At 41.0% G+C, this 24710-nt stretch overlaps 1 long non-coding RNA gene across 1 annotated transcript in view; it reads left to right on the top strand.

Annotated features, from left to right (window-relative positions):
* Positions 1–9472: 9472 nt before the first annotated feature.
* LOC123344746 overlaps positions 9473–24710 on the top strand; it is a 74155-nt gene continuing 58917 nt past the window's right edge. The window contains exon 1 of the long non-coding RNA XR_006572649.1: positions 9473–9625. This is a non-coding gene — a long non-coding RNA (uncharacterized LOC123344746). The remainder of the gene's footprint in view (positions 9626–24710) is intronic.

Below are 24710 nucleotides of genomic sequence, written 5' to 3'. Positions count from 1 at the left end.
CTAATCTATAAAAAGGAGAAAAGGAGAACCAGGGAAATTACAGACTAGTCAGCTTAACTTCAGTACCTGGAAAGATAATGGAGCAAATAATCAAGCAATCAATTTGCAAACATCTAGAACAGTGTTGCCCAAGCAGCACGAGCCAAGGGATGTGCTGGTCGCTGCTTTCCGCCACCCTCATTGGCCTGGGACAGTGAACCACGGCCAGTGGGAGCCGTGATTGGCTGAACCTGCGGACAGGGCTGGTAAACAAACCAGCCTGGCCCGCCAGGGTGCTTACCCCGGCGAGCCACATGCCAAAGGTTGCCGACCCCTGATTTAGATAATGACATAGAAAGTACACTTATAAAGTTTGCAGATGATACTGAACTACGAGGGGTTGCAAGTGCTTTGGAGGATAGGATGAACATTCAAAATGATCTGGACAAACTGGAGAAATGGTCTGAAGTAAATAGGATGCAATTCAGTAAGGGAAATGGGAAATGATTGTCTAGGAAGGAGTACTGCAGAAAGGGATCTGGGGGTTATAGTGGATCACAAGCTAAATATGAGTCAACAGTGTAACACTTCCACAAAAAAAGCAAACATCATTCTGGGATGTATTAGAAGGAGTGTTGTAAGCAAGACATGAGAAGTAATTCTTCCAGTCTATTCTGCACTGATAAAGCGTTAGCTGGAGTACTGTGTCCAGTTCTGGGCCCCACATTTTAATAAAGATGTGGATACATTGGAGAAAGTCCAGAGAAGAGCAAGAAAAATGATTAAAGGGCTAGAAAATATGACTTATGAGGGAGATTGAAAAAAAACTAGGTTTGTTTAGTCTGGACAAGAGAAGACCAAGTGGGGGTGGGGGACTTGATAACAGTTTTCAAATATATAAAAGTGTGTTACAAGGAGGAGAGTGAAAATTTGTTCTCATTAGCCTCCGTGGACAGGACAAGAAGCAATTGGCTTAACTTGCAGCAAGGGAGGTTTAGGTTGGACATTAGGAAAAACTTCCTAACTGTCAGGGTAGTTAAGTACTGGAACAAATTGCCTAGGGAGATTGTGAAATCTCCATCATTGGTGGTTTTTAAGAACAGGTTAGACAAACACCTGTCAGGAATGGCCTTGACTGGAGGGGACAAGACTAGATGACCTATTGAGATCCCTTCCAGTCCTACACTTGTAAGATTCTATACTCCTTCCCCTCCTGCAGCTGCCCATGGGCCCCCTACAGAGCTGGACTCTGAACCATGCAAGGGTTCAGGGACTCTGAACCACTGCACACTATACCAGTTCTTCTGTCATCATGTTCTCCAAACCCAAAGAATTAGGGAAAGTACTTTCCCTTAAGGTTTACTTGGGCCATAGAACCTTGTGTGGAGCCTTAAGGAGTATATCTGATCAACTTTTAAATATAATTCAAACATTCTCCATGGAGATTATTTCTCTCCTCCACCTACATGTTTATCTTACATGTGGAAAAAAAGTGTCAATAGAATAAATGTGATTGGACATTAAGTTTCAGAAAGAAGGATGTCAGTGGCTGCAAGGAATGTTTAGTCCTTCATGCTCCTTTGATATACCTGGGCTGTTGAGCATATATATGATCCGCTAACTTGTGTGCACCTGTGCACAAATCCAATTGTACAAAATGATGGTGCAATTCACATCAGAGCCCCTGAAGTGCAGTTGAGGTGTTTTGACCACTGCTGTGGTGTATCACTGAACAGTAAGTACAGTTCCTTCTTCATTTTGTTAAATATGTACCCAGCTGGATCTCTCATTATAGGCCTGGCCCAAAGTCCATAGAAATCGTTGGAAAGGAATCACATTGACTTTGCCAGCCTTTGGATCAGATCCTTCATTAGTTAATTCCAACATGAATTACCATGCACTCACACCTAACCTACCCACACCCTTTTAGGACAGTGTCATTGTACTATCCTGTATCAATTTGATTTAATATTCACTATCAACGGTTCTCACATCATGCTCCATAAAACACTCCCTGGTGGTCCTAAGAGAGCAGAAAGGTCAGGTATTGGTTACATCTCAGCTTTCATTCTAGCTAGTATTCACATTATAAGGCAGCTGGAAATACATGAAATACTTGCCTAATTTCTCCATGTGAGTAATTGCTATAGTTGCCACAGGGATATTTTGTGATTGTGAATGGAAATGGAGGCGGTTCTTGTGATAACTAATTAGAGGAGAGTTGTCCATGAGACGATCTCTTCATTAAGTTGTGATCCAGAACTATAAGAGAACCTGAGAATGCCTGTTCTGCATTATACTGCTTAACTCTCATGGCCAATGTCTCCATGAAAATGAGGTTGTGTCCTTAAAATCTTTTAAATATTAAAAGTCCAGATATGTTTATGAAATAAAATTTATGTAGCAAGGCTTTAAAATGTTGTTTTGTGAAAAGGCTGCCTATGGCAATATGACTTAAAAATGAATGTATCCCCTTCTAAAGTACCATTTGCTTTCACGAGTCAAATTACAATCACATGAATACCCCCATTGTTAAAGTATGAAATTTAAACTTAGTATAAGATTTCAAACCAATATCTGACATCAGTCTTTCAGTTCCCTTTTCCCAACCTCTTTTTCAAATGCGATGAAAAGCTGCTTAGCATTTCTAAAGCCAAATTGCCAAAGCCTTTTGCTGTTATTAAAGTTTGTGCGTTAAAGCTTTGAATCAATACAACGAATTGTTAAGTAGTGAAATCTTGAACTTGGGAGGGGGAGTAGTGGGAGAGAAGAAAACGAAGTCCCTGAACTACAGGTAGGGGAGGTAAAGCTACTGTGTTTCTAATGTACTGCTAAATCTGAGCACTTAAAACTAACAATTAAAGACTAGTCTAAAATAACATCTGCAATCAAAATCTGTAAAATTACTGCAAGGACAAGGGAGAGGCCAACCCTTAATTTTATTGCTAAATTTAAGAAATTTGCAAAGAACCAAAGCATGAGGGAATCGAGCAATGATTCCCAGGGTTCCCAATTCACTCTTCAGCTTACTTGATGAATCTCTTTGATCTAGTATTGACATCTCATCAGATTTCATGCACTGTTTTGCCCACTTGCCAAAGCCAACTTCCCAGAAGCAAAAATGTGTGTTCCTTTCCTTGGGGTAATTTGAAACATTGACATGAAACAGACCTCTCACTCTTCCTCTGCTGTGGTTTGCCTTTCTAGCAGTTCCCCTGCTAGTGTCTCCTTAAAAACACTCAGAGGTCAAAACAGGATTCAAATTGCAGTGTTCTAATCTATTGTGAGTAATACAATGATTAGGTGTTAAATGTATGAATACCAAGAACAGAAAAGAGAGAATACATAAGTTGATTTGGGGGCCTGGGATTTTCATTCATCCAATATTTTTGAAATACCTGTACAAAAACGTTGGGCTTTATTAACCATTTTTTGGCTACTTGAAGAATCCTGGCTGTTGACTCTTTGTTCAATGCTGCATAGACTTTGCATGACAGAAAGAAATGGAAAACACCCAATACCTTATAATAATGCTGTCGTATGAAAGTGTCACAACTGAAAAACTTTCTTGACCCCTCTAGAAAATTATTTGCAGGGATGGCCTCAAGCATAGGCTAAGATGGTGGATGCTTAGGGTAGCATATCTAATGGGACACCAGAATAGCACGGGGAACATTTTGGATCATCCCCAGGTGGCCATTGCAGATCCATTTTTTTCTGCCTGTGGAGTTTTTCAAGCACTCTGTGCCTCTTGTACTGTAAGCTAATGGTGCCTCCATTTCCCAGCTGTCATGTGCACTGGGCATCTTTGGATCCCAGATGTGCCTCACAAAGCAATGGCTGCTGAGGTCCCGTCTTTGGAGCATTGGAAAATAATTCATCGGAAGCATTTTGGAGCAATAATGAGCTGCGGCAGCTCAAAACAGAAGCAGGGACTTCGATTTTGAGCAAGATGTGGCACAAGCATTGGAGCAGGTGTGGGCTAGTGCGCAGCAGGATGCAGTGAGTAGGTGACTGGAGTGGCAGATCATGGATGTGCCTAGTCCTATCTTTGGCTAGGGCATCAGTGCATCTAGGGTGCGCCTTATTTGCAGTCCTGGATTAACCCATCATTGGACCTCAGAAAAACATACATGCATGCAACAGGCTCCTAATTAATCATCTCCTTTCCAGGTCAGTCAGTGACTGGCTCCTGCTGCACACTCTGAGACACTACCCTATTAAATCCCTGGTGTCAGCGCCCCGCCGTCCCTCTCCCGGCTAGCTCCCCCATGTGGGCACTCACCGCAGCTCCCCATCTGGCACCTGGATGATGGTAGTGAAGCTCCGGCTAGTCTGATTCAGGTACCTGTGCTGGAGCTGGTCCCACCGCAGCAGCAAGGGGCATCAGCGCTGGCCTTCCCACTCAGGTTGGCCCCGGTGCACCTCTGTCATGAGGGGGCCACATTTGAGTAGGTGACATTGAGACCTGGTGGACAAGGCACAGCTTAGCTCATATTCTCCCCCCCACACACACACACGCACCATGAATTATGCCGTAGGCATGTGCCCAGGTTGCATATGCCTTAATGCGGCCCTCCTTATTTGCCTGTTCATGCTTCTGACTTGCTTGATTGTCACCACTCCATCTAATGAGAAAAAAATGCTCAGAAAAAAGAATTCCATTGCTTTCGTAAAGTTACAATGCCAGTGCGGAAAGAAACTTTCCTTTGCCAAATGGACAGCAATGAATCTTAAATTCAAGAGGCATGGGTCTGAGGAGAAGAAAAATAACTCTTTTATCAGGGCCAGGAGAAACAGCATCGAGGTAACTTGTGAAATATTACAAAGTGCAGTTCAGTGAGCACCTCTCTCTGTGCATTTTAATTGTGTCTTTGTGAACTTGAACTATTGTGGGGCTTTTAGTAAAGCTCTACTGAGCTCTACTGGCTCACCAAGTTCAAAGCTACATTGTAAGTCGTTTTTATTTAGCGCCTGCTGACAGCAAGTACTGTAGGTAGAGAAATATTAAGCACCACTTAAATCCATTCCTGAACATCGTGTTAGAAATATACTGGAATGATACTTGCTCTGACTTCATTGAAGTCCATTATAAACTCCCCTTTGGCCTTTTCTAACATACACCTTGCTACAACATGGAGAATCTTCAGCTTTTAAGTGGGTGAATTCTAATTCTCTCACCCAGTGTTCAGCAGTTAGTGCTCAAACCCCAAATCAACTTGCTGCAAAGTCAGTACTACCATACTATCGATTCTGTACTCTTGACCCCACTGACACCAAATTCAAGGGTGATGCTGACTAGAAAACAGAGAGTGAGCCCCTAAAAAAGAGCCACTAGAGTCGTTCATGGCTCTACCGTCCGACATGCTTTCTGATGGAAAATCTCAGCTACAACGGAGAGAGCTACCCAAAAGATTGCAGGGCGTGCCATGAGAAATGGAACCCCAGAGGATCCAGCTTTTATTGAAGTCAACTGGAGTTTGGCCATCAGCTTTAATGGAAGAAGGCCCAAGACATAAAAATGTATTAAAGACTTGGCTTTCTCCGCTGAATCTGTACCATGCAACCGCAAGAGGAGATGATAGACATCAGAAGCACCCTTCATGAAATCAAGGTAGAGTGCCATTAGAACCACTCAGAGATGCTCTCTGTGTGCTGATAATGCAGTGAAAGGTGGCAGAAGTCATTGGTAGTACGGCGACTACCAAATTAGGCAGCAATGCTCTGCCACTTATTATAAAGTGTGTCCAAGTAAATGAAAATGAGCACTCCAGGGGTCTCTTCCCTTCTGAATGCACAGGGGAGCCAAGTGCTGAAGTATTGTTTTCATTATACCATTAACACCAGAGGGGTTTTTCTGTTTGTTTTTTGGTGGTTTTTTATTTGTTTGAAGAAGTCACAGACCCAAATCATTTGAACATGGACTCCTCCTCCAGCAAAGTCTATATGCTCCCTGCCAGTCAGAATGGCAAATCCTAGTGTTATTCTCAGATGCCTTTATTTTTCCTTCTGCCCCAGCAGAAAGCCATCCTCAGCTGTCATACCAGCTGCATTTTCTCTGCATGAAGACGGCACTCACCCTTTTGGTGAGCAGGGACAAGCTGGAATGTCTGGCTAGCAAAGTCTATCATAAACCACTGCTTCCTGTTATGACAGTCATGTGTCTAAACATGCTGATTTATTTGGGTCAAACTGACTAACCTGCATGGATGAGACTGGAATCAGCAGGTAGTAAGTCATGTAACAGTGGAAAAGACCAAAATGTGACAGGTTTTCAAAGGAATTTCAATTGACTTTTATTCTTTTTTTTTAAATTGAACACACTGTACAGAAGCGCTTTCCGCAAGGTTAGACTACTCTGAATTTCTGACCTGGCCTTGCATTTTTACACCGGTGCATTTCCCTGAAGTGCAAAGCAGAAGTTTGGGAAATTGCAAATACTGAACCTGGATCATTGAGAATAAAAGGGAGAGAGGATCGTATTTTGATTTTGATGAGGGGAATCTTTGTTTATAGGAGAGCAATGTTGTCTAGAGGTTAGAGAAGGAGACAGAGACAATGGGGACACCTAAGTTCTATTCCTGGCTCTATCATTCAGTTAGCCCCTGTGCTTCAGTTTACCTATAGGTTTACCAGTGTGTATAATACCACCTAACTAACTGGTAAGTGTGTTGTGAAGCCTAATTAATGTATGTGACTAAAGTGTTTTGAACAAAGGAGACCGAATATAAAATATTTAAGGCCTGATTTTCAGAGGTACCAAAAGCACCTCCACTTCCTATTGACTTCAGTTGGAGTTGTAGGTGCTTGGTACTTCTGTTGTATATACATACGTTTTTATACCACTTGAAATCAGGATGATCAAGTGCAAAACATTGTTAGAAAAGTGTATGCAAGTGGGGGGAGGGTGAATTGCATCTTTACACCTTTAATAATAATAATACCTAGCTGCTATATAGCACGTCTCATTAGACAATTTCTTTTGTATATATGGACACAAGTCAGAGAGATGATGCTCTTCCCAAATAGTCTGGAAGATCTCTGGGACTTCACAGCAGGTGGTATGTTACTTTTATTTGAAGAGAGGAGTTATGCAAAAAGTTTATGTGCAATCAAAGTCTTCCCAGTTCTAATTAATATATATAAATATATGAAGTGTAAATAGCTCATGAAATATTTTGTAGCGAAGTGTCCTATGTTGATGCTAATGAAAAAGTAATGCCTGGTATATTTCACATTGGAGAGCCTGGGGATATAGATCCATGGAAAAGCAATTCATACTAAACTGCTTTACAAGTGCAAAAATTCTGTTAGCCTAAAGCTACAGCTCTGCATAATTGTACAGTGGGGAGGGGAAGAGAAAAAACCCTCCTCTGCCCCGTGTTTGCAGTGCACTCATTTATTTTTCAACTCTGGTAATGGGTCATTCTCTCCAAGATGATGACATCCATATTTCAGCAAAGAGGAGTCTTAATCTACTGTATTCACAGCCAATCCTGACGATTTCTCGTCATCTAACCAAACTGTATGTCATTCCTATTCATTTTCAGTATTTTAGCATTGCAAGTGGAGGTAAGGAAACATATGAAGGCCATGGGGGAGAGGAAACTAACCTGGAGAATGGTTTCATAATTATAATAGGCCATTTAATCATTGTGATTGTTTAATATATTACAAACACAGAGAAATAAGGATAGAAATTGTGCTTTAGCCGTCAGTCTTTTGTTATCACCTAAGCTTATTGGAGATTCAGCAGTATATAGTCCCAATACTTTGCTCACATATAAAGTGGCCCTAATTATGTGGGCAGCTAGAATCCCCCTTGAGAGAGAGGGATGGATAACAAAACAGCAGGTAAGAAATGCCTGCTCCTTACTTCTTTGTTTCTTCTCGGTTCCCCTATACCTAAGCCTGCATATGTGGCTGGCTCCGTCTTTGTGACACTTTAAATGTGAAACAAGTAATTTAGTTGAAAATTTTCTGGTATTTTTTTACATGCTTCATATGTTGGGTTAAAATCCATTAGCATACAACAAAAATCTGAGCAGATGCAGTGCAACAGATTCCTTAAGGGAGTCCATATTTTTACATATTTTGTAATAAGGAAACTGTCACTCCCAGATGGTATCTAGCTAATAGTGGTGGTTTGCTTGCTGATAACACACTAAAAAATAAAATTAATTGTATTCTATTTGATGACAATGAAGCCATTATCATATATAATGTACTCTTAAAGGAAACATATCCAAAAGATGGCCTCTCTGAATAACCAAGTTTAGTTAGTTTCTATGCCTGTCCCTTTTCTTCCCCTCCACCACAAAAAAAATCCTTTGGAATTCCTTGCAATGGAAACTTCCAGCTGCAAAGTGCAATAGGCTATAGTTAGTGCAACTAAAGAGCAATGATAATTTGTGTCGTGAGTTTGGGTTGGCAGGTCTTCGGTACTATGATTATAGTGGTTACCATTAAACATCAACATACACCAACCGTTTCCAGACAGCGCTATTTGAGATACCACAGTTATGTATTATAGTGTGGAGAAACAACTACAAAATCTCCGCTATCACTGAGTGGTAGCTGTGGGTAATCGTTGACATTTTAATAGCAACCAGTGTAAGATATTTCAGCTATTGTATCGACTAGGGGTCAGTACCTAGGTTCCAGGATTGGTATTCAGTAGCCAAAGGATATCATGGCAACCTTTTAAATTAAAAATTTTATATAAATGTGTTGAGATCTCTATGCTGTAGAAATTTTTCAATGTAATATTTTTTTTAAAAAACCATAACACTTGCCTTTTCAAAGAACTTTTGTTAGCATGCAATGTTTGGCACACACAAAAATGATGCCTCAGCTGAAATTCCATTCTTTGGATGTCAGTGAAAAATTCCAGACAGTATTTTTTTAAATTGAGGTTGGTTATATCATAGTGGAAGTTAAATGGTCATAGTCACATAGGGCCAAGATTTTCAAAAGTAACTACTGATGTTGGGTATCCATCTTGAGGTACTTTAATGAGGCCTGATTTTCAGAAAACAGTGAAAACACCCACCATTTTAAGATATCTCAAGTTGGATACCCGAAATCTGAGGAAGTGTTTGAGTGTTGTTTGTCTTTCTAAAACCACACTGGATTGGGGCTGAATGACCCCACCCAGGAGGTGATGTTAGCCTGCAATCTTCCAAACTACATTGGGTCTTACCAATTATCAATGATAATATATAGCTTTTATGGAACACTTTTCATGTGTAGATCAAAAGATTGCTAGCACCAAGGCCCACAGGTCTTGAACCCTTGCCGACAGGGCTTTTAGGAGCTTGACAGACCCAACCTGCCACACACTGATCTGCTGACAGCTGCTTGAATAGCAACTGAGTTCTGACAGAGGACTCCAGTCTTGGGCTCTGATTGGTGGAAAGCTGGGGGGTCCTGATTGGTCCTCAGCCTCTTTTTAACCCAAGCACAAGAGCAGGAGGTTGTCCATGCAGCTAGGTTTTCTATAATCAGCACTGCTTCCTTTGTGATACCTGTGCCTACTGATTTCCTGACTCTGTCTGCCCTCTGGCCTGTTTTGGACTCTGGCCTCCTGGCAGCCTTGCTCCTGCTCTGACCAATAGCTCAGACTGCCCATGCCCCAGTTGTGACAGTAAGTATCCTTAGACCTATTCTCTATATGGAGGAATCAAGAAAAGAGTGGTGAAGTGATTTGCCCCAGCTGTGACAACACAAGGAATAGAACTCAAGGCTTTGGGCTCCTAGTGATCCACAGATCACTCTACCTCAGTACAAAGTTGGGAAGATGTATTGTTATGGGAAGATCCTGTTTTGTGGCCTGTTGAGTGGAGGGACATACTAGAATGTGGGGCTTTGTGTTGGGGAGAGAGAGGGGATCACTTAGTTTTTCTAACTATTCAGACAGACTTTTTAAAGGTCCCTCATCAGTAGAAGGATGTTGTTTTGTTGGTTTGTAGTGCGGCTGTGTGAATGCTGGTTTTTGAATGTTTGTTTATTTCAGTCTCCTTCTTGTACAGAGCAAAAATGATGTAAAGAGAAAAAGGAGATTCTCGGTTAAGCAGAACACTACTGTAGTCCTCTCCATTGAATGTGGCTCAGTGCAGTGCTGTGGGGGAGGGAAGAATATGTGAGGTGCCTGCTCCCAGATGCGTATTTTGAGCCTGCATTCACTGCAATGTGTAACTGTTTTTCCGAATGTGCAATTCAGTTGCTGTAATGTTCGGTTACAGCTTCTCAGCGAGTGAGAGGATCCTGGTTGGGATGCAGGCCTGATGATTTCTGTGTCTGCGACTGCCAGAGTTTCTTATTATGTTTGTTGGACCATCGCTTCTGTGATTGTTTGCATGCATCACACAGGACATAAGGACCCGGCGCACTCTAAGGATACTCTGAGATCCTGTTGGGAGATAGCCTGGTTTATCTTTCACAGCAGCTGAAGCTTCTGTCCAGTGAGTGATGTGATCTGAGTCAGACCTGCCTGGCCCCTGACTCTTGACTTGAGGCTCTGGCTTCTGAATCCGTTCTCCATTTTCCCACCTGCATTTCCAACTCTTAGTGAGCTGCCAGCATGGGTGGGATCTTTGGCTGAAATTCCTTTCCCTGCCAGCCTCCTTGACTTCAGCTCCTCTCTCTTTCTCCAGTGAGAGACCCAGAGGGAGCCGGAGAAGGAACCCAAGACAGGGTGTGTGGGTAGTTTGCAGGGTTAGGGGAGAAAGTGCTATTGCAACTATTGAGCAAAGATGTCAGCTTGCCCAACCCAACACGTACGTGTGTGTGTGTGTGTGAGGTTCTAAGAGGTGTGGGAGACGAACAACTGGGGAGGAAAGGACTGAGTGAGGGTGGAGTGAGATTGAGGGAAAAGAAAAAAACTAAGAGGTTTGGGAACAAGAGAAAACTGTGGGGTAAGAAGCAGGATTTGCAGACTCCAGGCTACATGGGGAGAGCCAGACCAGTGCCCAGCTATCCTGGGATTGGACATGGATGGAAAAGGAAGAGACTCAAAAGTGACTTAAAGCCACCTTTGCATTCCCCCTCCTAAGCTGCACTGTGTGCTCTTTGCCTGAGGCCACACAATCACACATCCCATAATGCCAATTGGAGTTACTGGCATGCACCGCTGTGAAAATAGATCTCTGAATTTACATGAAATAATTAGTTATGGAATCAAAAGTTGCTGATGAAATATTAAAAATACACTGATGGAGGCTTAAATGACTCTGTGTGACACTTTCATGCCTCGGTTAAAATGTTAATGATCAACAAGTGTTTTGGTTTTTTTAGCTTAGAAATGGGACAAAGCTGGAACCTTGAATCCTACCCTTCATGAATTTCAGGGGGATCCCATTGAATCCCTAAATCTGAACTGCTGCTTGCAGTTGCAGTTCAGATTCAGAAAGATGTTCATTTCTTCATCTTGCTATAGCTAAAATCTCATGGGAATGGTCATTCTCATAAGATTGCAGCCCAAAATGGCAGAAATCTCACAAAAATAATTGCTCTTGTAACACTGAGGCCTGGTCCACACTAAAAAGGGAGTTCGAATTAGGGTATGCAAATTCAGCTACGGAAATAGCATAGCTGAATTCGAAGTACCCTAATTTGAACTACTCACCCGTCCAGACGCGGCAGGGTCGAACTCCGCGGCTCCCCCGTCGACTCCACCACCGCCGTTTGCAGTGGTGGAGTACCGGAGTCGACGGCGGCGCTTCCAGAGTTCAAACTATCGTGTCTAGATCAGACGCGATAGTTCGAACTCCGTGAAGTCGAACTCACCGCGTCGACCCGCGCGGTGAGTATGGACCTGCCCTGACACTCTAATTGATCAAACCTGGGACCTCTGGAGCATAGTGTATAAGCCTCTACCACAGGAGCTTCCATTTTGAATGGCGGAACTCACTAGAGATGGCCTATATTCATGAGATTTCTGCCACTGGCGGCCCAGAACTTAGAGAAACAGCTTTCAAGATTTTAAAACCACTTAGCTGGAATCTTAATCTATAGCTGATCCAGAACCAAACACCTGGCCCCATTTCTTATCCATTAAGCACACAATGGCTACAATATTTTATTCAACATGAGTTGCAGTAAATCTTATCAAACAATTTTATGTCCTTACTATTATATAATTGATTTTAGTCAATGCTCAGCTCTTAATATCCAGCTAACATAGTCAATGACATGAACGTATATAACACAGCCTGTATATTTTGGAGCCTTAAGTCATCCCTGATATCATTGTGCTTCCTGACATTATGGAGGCCTTCAAGGCAACACAGCTGATGTGTTCTCGCCTCAGTATTTTAATACTCTAGCAAAGGGTGTATTTTATGCATGATTCAGAAGGAAACCTGTTGGATGGGAAGGAATTTGGGCATCATTAAAACAGCATGAAATTCCACAGTAAGCATAGGGAAAGAGCTATTTCTTCCTAGCCATATAAAGCATCTGCTTAAATTCTCAAGCATGGAATGTACAGAGTTGTTAGGCAAGATTTTTGACAGACTGTTTGGCACTGGGTAGAATTATCCCAAAGACCTGGCAGTGGAAAGAGTTTAAGTAATAATGTGTCAAACACTCATCAAGAGAAATGGTAATTGATGCCTCCTCAGAACCTGGCTGTGCACAATGCTGGAAAGGCACTGAGTGCTTCCTGTGTCTTTCCTATTGAATGAAAAAGGAGACTTGACAGGACATACTTGGCTATGGTCATTCTACCAGCTTTCAGAGAAATTCCTTCAGAGCTCCAGATGCAACGAACCTCATGTCATATAGGTCTATACTCTAATTTAAATCAGTTTATGGTGTGCACACATGATGTACAGTGGCATATTTTCCAGGTAATGATAAAGAAGTTGGTTCACAAACACAGATTATATTTTTAGTATCAATATTGAGAGAGGTCCTTTTTCCATCTGCCACTTTGACCCCCACACTCCCCTTCCCATCACATCTTTTCTTAGTTCCCCTGAAGTGTCTGGGTTCTGACCTCCTATATAAGCGAAATGCCCAAGCATTCAGGGAAAAAAATAATATGGGACTGGAACCCAGTCAAAGTATTAGAACAGTATTGCACAGGTGCGATGTGAGGACAGACCATGGCCGCTTGCAATAATGGAGAGCCCAGACATTGCAGGTGTTAGGGACCAGCTTTGAAATTCAGATCCAGTTCTGGTTGCAGGTTCCAATCTCTGGAACAGATTGAATGCTCCAAAACGCTGTATCCAAACTTCAGGGAGGAGAATGAAAAAAATCCAAACTTGTTAAGAAAGAATCTGAATGAAAAACAATATTTGTCCCTTTCGTAGTCTGTTTCATCTGAAGATCTTCAAAGTGCTTTACAGAGTTAATTAACCACGTCTCACAATCAGACTTGCACAAACAGGTTGGCTGGAGTCCAGAATGCACCAGAAATCAGGGATGGGTTTGAATTCCAGCTGAATCTGTGCAATTTCAACCCAGTCTATCTATATTTGAGGTAAACTAATGATGTTCACGCAACCCTGTTACCCTCCCCACAGCTCTGAGAGTGACCCAAAGACACAATTGGATGAATGAGCCAGAGCTTGTTCTGTCCTGGGACTCAGGGCCCTCCCACCAAGTCTTCAATGGACACTGAGCAGTTGCTTTTCATTGGGTCCAGGGGTGTTGGAACTAGCAGTATTGGGGGTGTGGCAGCACCCCATGGCTTGAAATAGTTTCCATCTTATACAGAGTTCACAGTTTTGATCAATGGTTTTCAGCACCCACCCTATAAAAATTGTTCCAACACTACTGCTTAGGTCTTTCCCACCAAGGCTCCTTTTAGAGTGGAGGGGGCAATAAACATCTGGTCCTTACTATGCAGAAGGGTCGGGACAGAGACACTACTATTGCTATGGCACAGTGGCTGCCACAGTACTATGCCATGCACTTGCAACACTGGTAAGCCTTTGGGGTTGAGGCTGCTTTGCTGTTTCGGTGACTGCAGCAGCAGGTTTGAGTGACTTGATCAAGGCTACAAAGCCAGTCAAAGCTGGGACTAGTGCCTAGAACTCATGACTCCCAGGGCTCCTAGACTAGCTCCCCCGTCGGAGTCCTGATGTGCTTTTACACCGAGAATAGGATTATTTAGAATCAAAAGTACAGTAACAGGTACAGGTCATCCTCACTCATGAGGAATAATGTCATTAGTGAGAAATAATAGTATTATTTAGTATCAATTATATTATAATGAGTGCAAGCAAAGCTTTATGCTGAAAGGGAGTTATGTGGTGAAGTAAATTATGGAATTTTACTGTCTTAGTACTAGGACGGATATAAACAATCGGCTCAGTGGCATTGAATTGGTTTTAAAAAGGCTCCACAAGAACTTGCTTAATGCCCATAAATTCTCATTAAATGTGAGGTGGGTTATCTAATCACACACTTTCAGGCAAATCCCTTTTCAATATGTATGTATACTGCTGATAGAAAAATGAGGCATGTTACAGAGAAGAGATTTCCTGCCATAAACAGTTACATGGATAACGCTAAACAGTCTTCCCAGTTTCTGTCCAATTCAGAAGGAGTTTCTCACTTCCTTATCAAAATTCATGCATGGGAAAAAGGTAAAAATCATTTCAGCATCGGCTTTTACCAGGCATATGCCATCCCGCTCAGAGTTAAGCTGGAACTTCATCAGTCGTCTATCTTGCAATGCAGGGCTGGCCTTCAGTAAAGTGGTGCCCTGGGCAGATTTTTCTTTGGCATCCTTTAAGTATTGCTCCCCAAGCAGTGGGCAGCCATTCAGCAGGTGGAGTGGCAGCAGCGCTGCAGGTGTTATGTTACCAGGAGGGTGGAGAGAGGGTGCATGTGAGTGCCTGGTTCCCACCCTGCAGCACCCTTCATCCTCCTCCTCACCTCCCGGGTGGGCACAGCCCTTCTGCAGCCTCTTGACCATGGTGCCCCCCCAGCCCCAACCATGGCACCCTGGGTGGTTGCCCGTGTCCCCTACCTGTAAGGTTGGCCCCATTGCAGTGCCATGGCAATAGGGTCACTTGTTTTCAGGTAAAAATGAGTTTGACCCAGTGAGATTCCAAGCAGCTCTTGAAAGACACTGAGCACCCGGGAACATCTGTGGCAGCTCCACAGCAGCCCTGGGCTCAGAGGGGAGGAAAAAAGTGAGCCAGATGCAGGGTCTGGGGAGGGTTGAGATGAATTGGAGACTTGACTGGAGTAGACCTGCACCCCAGTAATAAAGCCCCAGAGAGCTGAATTGAAACAAGGGTTCCTTTTAGAGCAGTTCTCTGAGTATCTCAGATCCACACAGACCACTGCAGGACTTGAATAAGGTGGGCACAAGCCACCTCACCTCTGTCTCTGCACTGGCACAGCTCTGCCAATATGTGTTTAATGAGAGAGGTTTACATCTCTATCCTGATTAGCTTGCCTCATTTGCGTGAGATGAATCTCTGGCAGGCAACGCACCGGAACTCTAGATTAAATATTAACCTGTTTTGTGGTACACATTGCTGGTCCCTGGACAATCCCACACTGGGAGAGGAAAAAATCAGCTGAATGCATTATTTTGAACTCTCAACAATGACATTTGTGGTATTGAGATTCAAAAGATCCTTTTCTCAAACTGACAGTGGAGGTACGTGATACCAAACTGCTTCCACCTGTTTGAGTGGCTTGCATTTTAAGCAGGGTTAACTACGGAGCACCATTTGGAAATAGTTTTGTAGAAATACTTGAATCCTCTTGGGGCAGTTGCTTTATACACCTTGTGGTTGCTGAGTGTTTCAGGGTTTAAACTTTATCTCTAAGTCAATCAACTGGGGATCAGGCAAGAAGACTGGATAACAGTTTTACTAATCAAAACAATTTTTGGAACACTATTGAGCTCCGAAGAGTTTTCCTTGCCATCTGAAATCACAGCCAAAAGACGCTGAGAGCAGAATTATAAAATGTGCTCTTTAAATTATGTTGCACATGGAATTTGATTTCCTTGACTTTACAGTGAGCAATAATAAATTATTTTTTGATTAAACTGAGGAGGAGAACTCTGAGATCCAGCCAGGAAAGTCTTTCAAAAAGAGCCACAAAAAAAAAAGTTTGGGTCTTACAACTGATGTACATCGGGAAAACTTTGTTAGGTTTTGTAGGGTTCAGCTTTGGGGAGAAAAAATAGGACCATATTTCATCCTGTGGTGAAACAAAATAAGCTTTACTTTACCTTTTATCATGGAATGTCTTGGAAAAGTGAACTGGAGTTTGCTCTGTTACGATGGAGCAACATGTTTGCTGCTTCAGCTAATCAAACCACAGCAAAGTGTGGATCTAGATCTGAACTTCTTCAAAGATCAAGGAGATTTTGATCTGGATTTCTATTGAACCCATTTTGAGCTTTATTAGGGGTTCTTTAGTGTAACTGGGAAGAATGTCTTGCTGAATCTCTTCCAAAGATTGTGGGTCAACAGTGGGGTTTAATCACTGATCAGATTTCTGACACATAATCTGAACAAATATGCAGAAAAGGAGACCATGAGGTAGGGTAGCAGGAGATCATTTCCACTTGGGTTTTGATTTCTTTATCTGGTAGCAAGAAGATGATACAATATTACATTGAAAAGACAACAAAGCACTAAGTAGGCATTATTGTTGCTCCTTTGGAATAATATCTAGAAGAAGGTTAACTTTGGGACAGCACTGCTTCAAAGAGGGGAAAATGCACCAGTAATATTAGGATTCCACTCTCATATCAAGGGAGGAATGTTCTCACCTTCCCTTTACTTTTTAAAGGGCATATGTTTATCCGCAGTAGTGCCATATAAGGAGCTCTCATTCATACTCACACAGAACAACCAAGACAGCTGCAGAGCTTCAGTTATCAAGACTAGTCCTTTCTCTTTCCCACCCTACCCAGTCTCCACGTCAGACTTGTGGAAGGCAGGACTTCCAGCAGGGGTGTGAAATGAAGAGCAGCCCTTTATTTTTGTAATTAGGTCATGGAATAGGCAGGAAAATATTTTCCTCGGCCACAGAAGTATGTCCGAGGCTCAAGCAAGCTCAAAATGCCTGCTTAACAGTGGGTGTTGCCAGTACTTCAATAACAAGAGCCCCACAAAATATTTCCCCATTAGCCTGCAATAAACCCCTGGTACTATGGCAGCTGGCAGAAAGAAAGGTCAGTGTACTGTGAAATCTATGCATATATCTTCCTAGTTAAATAATATTAAATGAGAGGCAAACCCACTTCGCAGCAATCTTACAGTAAGTGCCCTTCACTAAAAATGTTTATACATTGTGGCTGGGAAATGTATCCGAGTCAGATCCGCAGCTGGTGTAAACTGACATCATTCCACTCAAGTTAATGGCGCTCTATCAATGCACACCAGCTAAGGGGGTCTGGCTGAAGTACTGTGCAAAGTTCTGTGTAATTTGGGATGGGATGAAGACCCTTTTGAGAGGGATTTGTGGGGGCTGACTGCTTCCCCACAGAGCTTATTGAAAATACTTCATGCTGGTCACAATCCAGACACTCCAAAAATTGTTTTCTTTTCAGTGGAAATTCTTACCAGCCTCAGAGATAAAAGTATCTCTGGCAGGAATGATTTAGCAAAGTTGGGGTGCACTCCATCGGAGGCAGGGTGAATGCATTCAAAATGTCCTGTCCACTTGGTGACTTATTTTTAACAAGGTGCTCCCCAGAGCCTCACTAGTAGGTACGAGCCAGCTGAACAACTTCATATTTCTCTCAGTGGTGGTCAAGCAGCTGTAAGTTCTTCTCTGCTCTAGGAGCTTATCAATGTCTTGTGCAAACTCTGTGTCATTCTTGCTTAGCTTAGCAATACATTCCTTCAATAAGTGAAATAATTGGAACAACTTCAATATAGAAATATTTCAATAACCAATTCAATCTTATCTGCCAAAGCAACAATTAAGAAGCACAAGTACCAGCAAACTGGGGAGGCACATATGAGCACTGACTGGAAAGGGGAGTTGCCTAACAAGCCTTTCTTGGGTTGAGGCTCATTCCTTGGAGACCTTTGTGACTCCATGATAAATGTGGAAACAGGCTTTAATTATCCTTGGCAGTATTTTATTCACACAGAAACAAGGATGAATGACACATCTTCACAACAATTGCTGCTTGTTGAGTCACCTGGTGGTGGGGAGGTATGTACAAACAAGAGAACAAAAGCCTCTTCATGAAGATAAATGGATAACCATGTCAGTTCAACCTATTGGTGTGGCAGCTTGTTATATCTCACTTATGCTGTCTGTTAGAATTCCTTACCCTTCTTCCTACTCCTACTGCATCTGTCCTGTGCCCACTGAACTCAAACTCTTGTGGATTCCATAGGGACAGGATTGTCTCTTCAATTTTTGTAATTCCTCACAATTTGCTTTCTGGAAATCGAATATTCATGTGTTCCATTTTGATGGTTGCTTACTGTGCAGAATTGAAGTAGCTCAAGGTCAATGGTACCAAGCTCTGTTTTAGTCTCAGCCAGTCTCCCTTGCCAGTAAGAAGCAGATCCAGGATAGTATTTCCTCTAGATGACATCTTAGCCAATTCCTGTATTTTATATGTGGCTTAGAAACCTATCCAATCATACACCATTGGCTCCAGGTAATTAAAATTTCCCATTAACTGTGAGGTCCCGCTCTCCCCAACTCTAAGAGTTGGGCTAAGAACTCATCAATACTCTTCCAGTATTCATGCTCTATCCTACACTTTTTATTTCTTTGTGGGTTTTTTTCCCACTTTTCTATCCCTAGCCAAAAAATGTTACCAGCACTTTCTTATTTTTCATCTTGCAGCTCTATGGCACTGTAACTACTTCTGACACATGACACCATCTTTCCACCTCTTCCACCCCCCTCCACCCCCGCTATGTAGAAATAAAAGAAAGATGCCACTGCAACCAGAAGACCATAGTCTATATCAGTTAGTATCACTTCACTGCATCCCATTCATGGGCGGGGGGTGGATCTACAGGAAAGTATGAGCTCAGAATAAGACACTGTGTTTAGAGACAGAGTTTTGAACTCAAATTTCACCTACTTCAGTACTAGAAATTATCAATATAGTTTCCTTCTCTAGTTCTGTGGCAGGCGGCCAACAATTCTACCCAAAAGCTTTCCCCTGCATCTTCATGAAACACAATGTTGCAGCGTGGAAGATATTCAGATACCGTATATTCAGAGTTAGTTTTCTATTCATATTAATGCAGGAAAACTCATGCAATATTTACTCTATTTTGCAACAATTAAAAATGAGAATAATTGTTGGTATAATCTAAGCCTGATCAGCAATGAGAAACAATACTCCAAAAATGCAAAAATCTACTCTTTAAATTCTCTCTCTCTCTCTAGATATAGATATATAAATTTTCCTTGTTGAGAAATTTGGATCTGAAATCAGAACCAAATGTCGGCAAAGTTTCAGATCCAGTGTTTGTGCCCATATCTAGGTTTTTTTTGTGTCTATTTTTACACAAATTTTAGTTGTGTCCAAATCATGTGTAATAGTTCCATTTTTCTATGGAGAAGACTGGCTCAGAGGTCCAAGTGCAAAAAAAAATTGTGGATGCAAAGTTGTTCATCTCTATTCAGTATTTTTTTTTCTGTAGGCAGAGCAACTGACCAATGAAAATTGTGGTGCATAAGCAAGCCTCCCATCCAATCAGGGCTGACCAAATAGTTTCTTATAAATGCTATTGATGCACTCCTTTGAGAATCAGAAGTATGCAAGTATTGCAATTTATGGGGGCTGTAGTGTCTCTGGAGAGAAAGTGAGGTCACTCAATGAAAAAGGAGTTGCTAGAAATAATCTGTATCTGGGACCCTCAGCAGCTCAATGTAGAGAAATAACTCCCATCATCCCATGAGGTTTTGATCTTCTTGGCTCTAACAGGATGGCAAAGTTAAGTAGTATGAGTCCCATTCATTGCGGAACATGCCCAAAGCAAACAACTGCATAGATTTGTTCAGTGGACACCCAAAACCTTTCCAGGCACTAGAAGTGGATGAAATGTTTTTGAACAAAGATTTTTTTTCCATCAAAAGAGCCTTTTTCAAAAGTTTTTCAAAATTTTTTGACATTACTGAATTTTTTAGATTTTTTTTTCACAAGTTTAGTCCCTTATTAAAAAAAAAGATTGAAATGGTTATCAATTTTTCATTTATCAATAAATGAAAAAATGAACCATTTTGAAAACATTTTCAGTAATGTTTTTTGTCACAATTTAGGGGGTGGGGAATTGAAAATTTTAGAGGGAAAACCCCTAAAAATTGGTCCATTTCAAACACTGAAATTTAAATTTAACTTCTAAATTTGAAGTTAATATGGCTACTCACTGTGCATAAAAGTTAAGCAGGCTCATAAAGCTTTGCTTCATTCTGCGAACACTTCCATAGGTGCATAATTTTACCCACACTAGTAGTGCAGTTGGCTTCAGTGAGACTATTCATCTGAGTAAAATTACTTACATATGAGTGTTTGCAGGATCAGGCCTGGTAAAGACGTGACTAGAAAAGGAAGCAGGTGATGGGGGATCAGGAACAAGGGTTACAGTAACAAGATGAGTTAATTTAGTGTTACTGAACATGTGGGTTTTTAATGTTTTTAACCTTCATTAAACTGAATGCTTTCCAGTTGTTTTGTTTTTACACATGTATGTGTTTGAGCATACACAGCATACAGTTTGTTACTGCATTACCTGGTAGAGACCTGACTTATTTGGTAAGACTGTTTTATATTGTAACTAATATTAGTCATATGAAACTGATATACATACACAGGGAGTCTTCAATATTTACTATGGATATTGGTCTACCTCTTAAAAATGCATGCCCATGATTATAACTCATCATTAGTTTTAAACATATTTGTTGGCCTCTTACACTTAAATGCTGTGCATGTTATTTTTAATATATATATTCAGTATTTGAGGATATAGTTATCACATGACTATTGCTTGTAATATTTTGCTTTGTGGTTTGTAATCACTGGAGAAGTCAGAATCCTATCCAAATGAGTCTGTGCAATATCCCACATACAGTGCTATGCCACCGTACAGCAACACTGAACTATGCAAACCTTTTAGTGCCACAGTTTTCATCTTAATGATGAACTACACATTTGTCTTTTTAAAAAATCATTTCCCTCAATTCACTGCTTTTTATACATTCGATAGAAAATGCTATTTATTGTTCACTTTCTCTCTCATACATTGTTTGTATCTATAATTGAAACTTAAAAGCTAAGAGCTAGGATAATTCAATCAGAAAGCATGTTGTTTCTACTGTTCTCCATATGAATTCAAATGTTCGCATTATTGTGATGTTATAACCATCAGAATGTATTTATGTTTACTTGTACAGTCATAGTAGACAGTGTCTTGTTTCAGGGGAGGGGTGAGGGAGCTGATATTTATCCACATCGTGTCCTCTGGTCTAACTTAAGCAAATGAGATATCTTGTCCCCTCCAGCAAGCACCTGGTTTGTTGCTAAGACCCTTTCTATCAGTGCTGCTGCATGCACTGAGACTGCCCCTAAGGCTGAGTGTGATCATGTCGGGTAGGAAACTCATAACCTCCTCATTTGAAGGCACCTCAGTTACTGAGTATGTCACTGATACTACGCTCTTGGCTGTTAGATGTCAGCTCAGGAAGGTAGAGAGAGAAAGCATTCCTGCTTTCTCTCCTACAAAATGCCTTGTGGAATTACAAAAAGAGAATCGCGCTGTGCAAGCTCCATTGATACCGTTAGTCACCTTTTCACCTTAAAATTAGCTTGTTTCCTGTAGAACAAATTGAGCTTCATATGTTTTCTGGTCAGTGTGAATTTTTTTGATGTAAAATGAAACCAAATATAAAACATTTTCAATAGATTATGGGGCTGTAAATATATATTTACAGAGTCACTTATAAATACATCAAAGGGAGAGGATTAGAGGTGAACTAAAGTAATAGGTCATATCTAGGATTAGCTCCATATATTTTATACTGGACTAAATGAGATTTTTTTTTAAACTGCAAAATATGTAATATTTCATGAAGCAACATGGCTGAAAAGAGAAGTGTTGCCCGTTGTTATAGTGATGTAAATGTATTGATTTTTAGTGGCTTTATAGTCTCTATGATTTTTATAGTGATTTAACTGCAGAAGTAGGCCCAAGAAAAAAAATTATCTTAAGAAAACTGTCCTAACTCCAGAAAATCTAACTCGGAAATTTTCTGACTTCTGTAGATTTAAGATACGTCCTAAAATATATTTGAGCATAAATGAATCTGCATGAGCAACCAGACGCTTAGCCAGACTTCTGTAGTATGTCCTGTAAGTAGTGAAAACCTGAGCATCTTTCTGTGCTTACCAAGCTTAAAACCAGTAAATCAATCACTCCACTTGAAAACAAAAAGCCCCTTGTACTTAGTTAAAATAACAGAGCTAGAAGTGCAGTTTGTTAATGATACACAATATATTTTTGGCCCATGTATGCTCCCGATTCATTATCCTATTTCTCCTCCTCTTCCCCTCCCCCCCCCCAGCAAGCTTTTATTTGGAAATGCATCTATCTCACTTTTTAAGACATGGTGTGTGAGGAAATAGCATGATTTATTGAACTCAAGAATTTCAGTAAGACCTGAATGACAGTGCCTGAGAAATGCCTCTTACGTGAGCAGATCTGATCTTGAGGGGGTAAACTCTAGGAGTTACCTGCCAAGAAAAAGCACAATAATAAAACTTCCACAAAACTATTTGCTGTTTCCTGGCTATCACTGAGATGAAGCTTCCCCCATCTCTCCCCCCCCCACCAATATTGCACAAATGGGGAGGTACTAGTATCTCCCAACTGGTTGCCTTGTGAGGTAAAATGAAGAAAGCCTTAAACTTCACAATTGCCAATAATGAGCAATCATTACTCAAATTACACAAAGCACTGATTAGGTTTAAAGTAATGAAGAAAACAACACGATCAATCATCATCAACCCAAAGGAAGTCAATCTGTGCTAGAGATGCAGCAAGATCTTAGTTCAGGGCTCCATCTACAGGGTTCTGAAGAGGAGAGAGAGAGAATCTGTAGCACCACTGGTCTGCGAAGGGTTTCCCAGGCTCAGACTCTGCACAGTTTCTTCCTAATTTCAAAAAGACATTCAATATTTTAAAAATCTGTCAAATGAAAGGGGCCTATTCAAAAGACAAAAGCAAAAAGCTTTTAAACAGTGACATTGTCAGTTGTGTAGCTGTGGCACTTGGAATGCCAGTTTAATAAAAACCCCACAAGTGTTACACACAAATCTTTCAAATGGCAAGTAAAAATTATAATGAAAGCTCTGACTGTGCTAACAGAGTCAATGGAAGCTGAGGTTTTTAATGCAATTTATATTAATAGTCTTAGCGGCAGAAGTAACACTGGAAATTCACAAATTGCCTGGGAAATTCACGTATGTCAGTGTTGATCAGCCGCTAAATGGCAATTTACAAATTAATATGAAGTTTATTTTGAAAATCAAGAACGAATTCCCCCAGCACCACATCACTCAGTCCCAGAATAAGATTTGATTTTTGGCTAGAGAATGAATCAAGTAAAGTAAAAAGCACTTTGAATCAGGCAGTTAACATAAAATATAAGATACAAAAGAAATCAAGTAAAATGGCATCATTGAAAAGGAATTAAAATAAAAAGATGTAGCAAGTCAAAGATTGGTTTACGTTAAAGTGTATCTTATGGAACAGTCTTATACAATTTAGTAGAAAATTGTAACCTTTCCATAATTAGCTTTGAATCATGCTGTAGAATGTAATGAAGAATTGTATCCCTACTGTAGAATTCTATGGGATGGTCCAAAGAATTTAGACACAATCTCTTTTTAATAGTAAAAAAAATTGTATAAGTGTTTGAAGTCATTTTCAATAGAACTTATTAAAGTCCTATTCAGCAGTACATTTAACATATGCTTAACTTTCAGCACATATTTCGGTCCCTCTGTACTGAGCAAAGTACAACAAAGTGAAGACTTAGGCACATACATAAGCATACCGAAGTCAATGGGATTTAAGCACATAACTTTAGGTATATTTTTATGTGCTTTGCTGAATCAGGGGTGAATTTACTTGCATGTTTAAGTCCTATTTTGGATATTTTTGAAGATTTTATAGGACTATATTTGTTTCATTCCTGGTAAACTCCATAAGACTTTTCAGGAAGGACCGAGGGACAGTCTTTGATATTTTTGGTGCTGAAATTTAGTGAAGATGAAATAATAATTTGGAAGCCTGTCCTTTTATAGCAGCAGAGGAGACTGCCAGGAGCAGAACCACTGGATTACTCTGAGTTGGAATGGGAACAGGATATGGGTGGCTGTTAGCCACTGGACACAGTTAGGCAGGGGTTCCCTATGCACCGCCAAGTAGAATGATTTTGCCCTTATAAAAGGGCCTTATAAAACATATCCTGGAGGAATGAAACCATTTGTGTTCTAAAGAATTACTCTGAAACCTGCAGAATTTAATAGAATCTGGTTTGTTTCTATGCTTTTTTACACTCTTATGGAACTCTATAGCAGGAATATAATTCTCAATTAAATTCTCTAGGATGGTTATAAAAAAAGAGAACAATAGCAAGAGTATTGTATTTTATTCTCCTCAGTGGTCACAAGTAGGTGAGCCTGGAGTAATGGAGCCATTGTGTGGCCTTGAGGTAGAGTCCACCACCCTAATCCTGCAAACTGCTTGATGTGGGCA

This window comes from Mauremys mutica, chromosome 11 (assembly GCF_020497125.1).
Source record: "Mauremys mutica isolate MM-2020 ecotype Southern chromosome 11, ASM2049712v1, whole genome shotgun sequence".
Lineage (NCBI taxonomy): Eukaryota > Metazoa > Chordata > Testudines > Geoemydidae > Mauremys > Mauremys mutica.
Note: the sequence above shows the minus strand (reverse complement) of the source record. Positions and strands in the feature narration are given on the sequence as shown.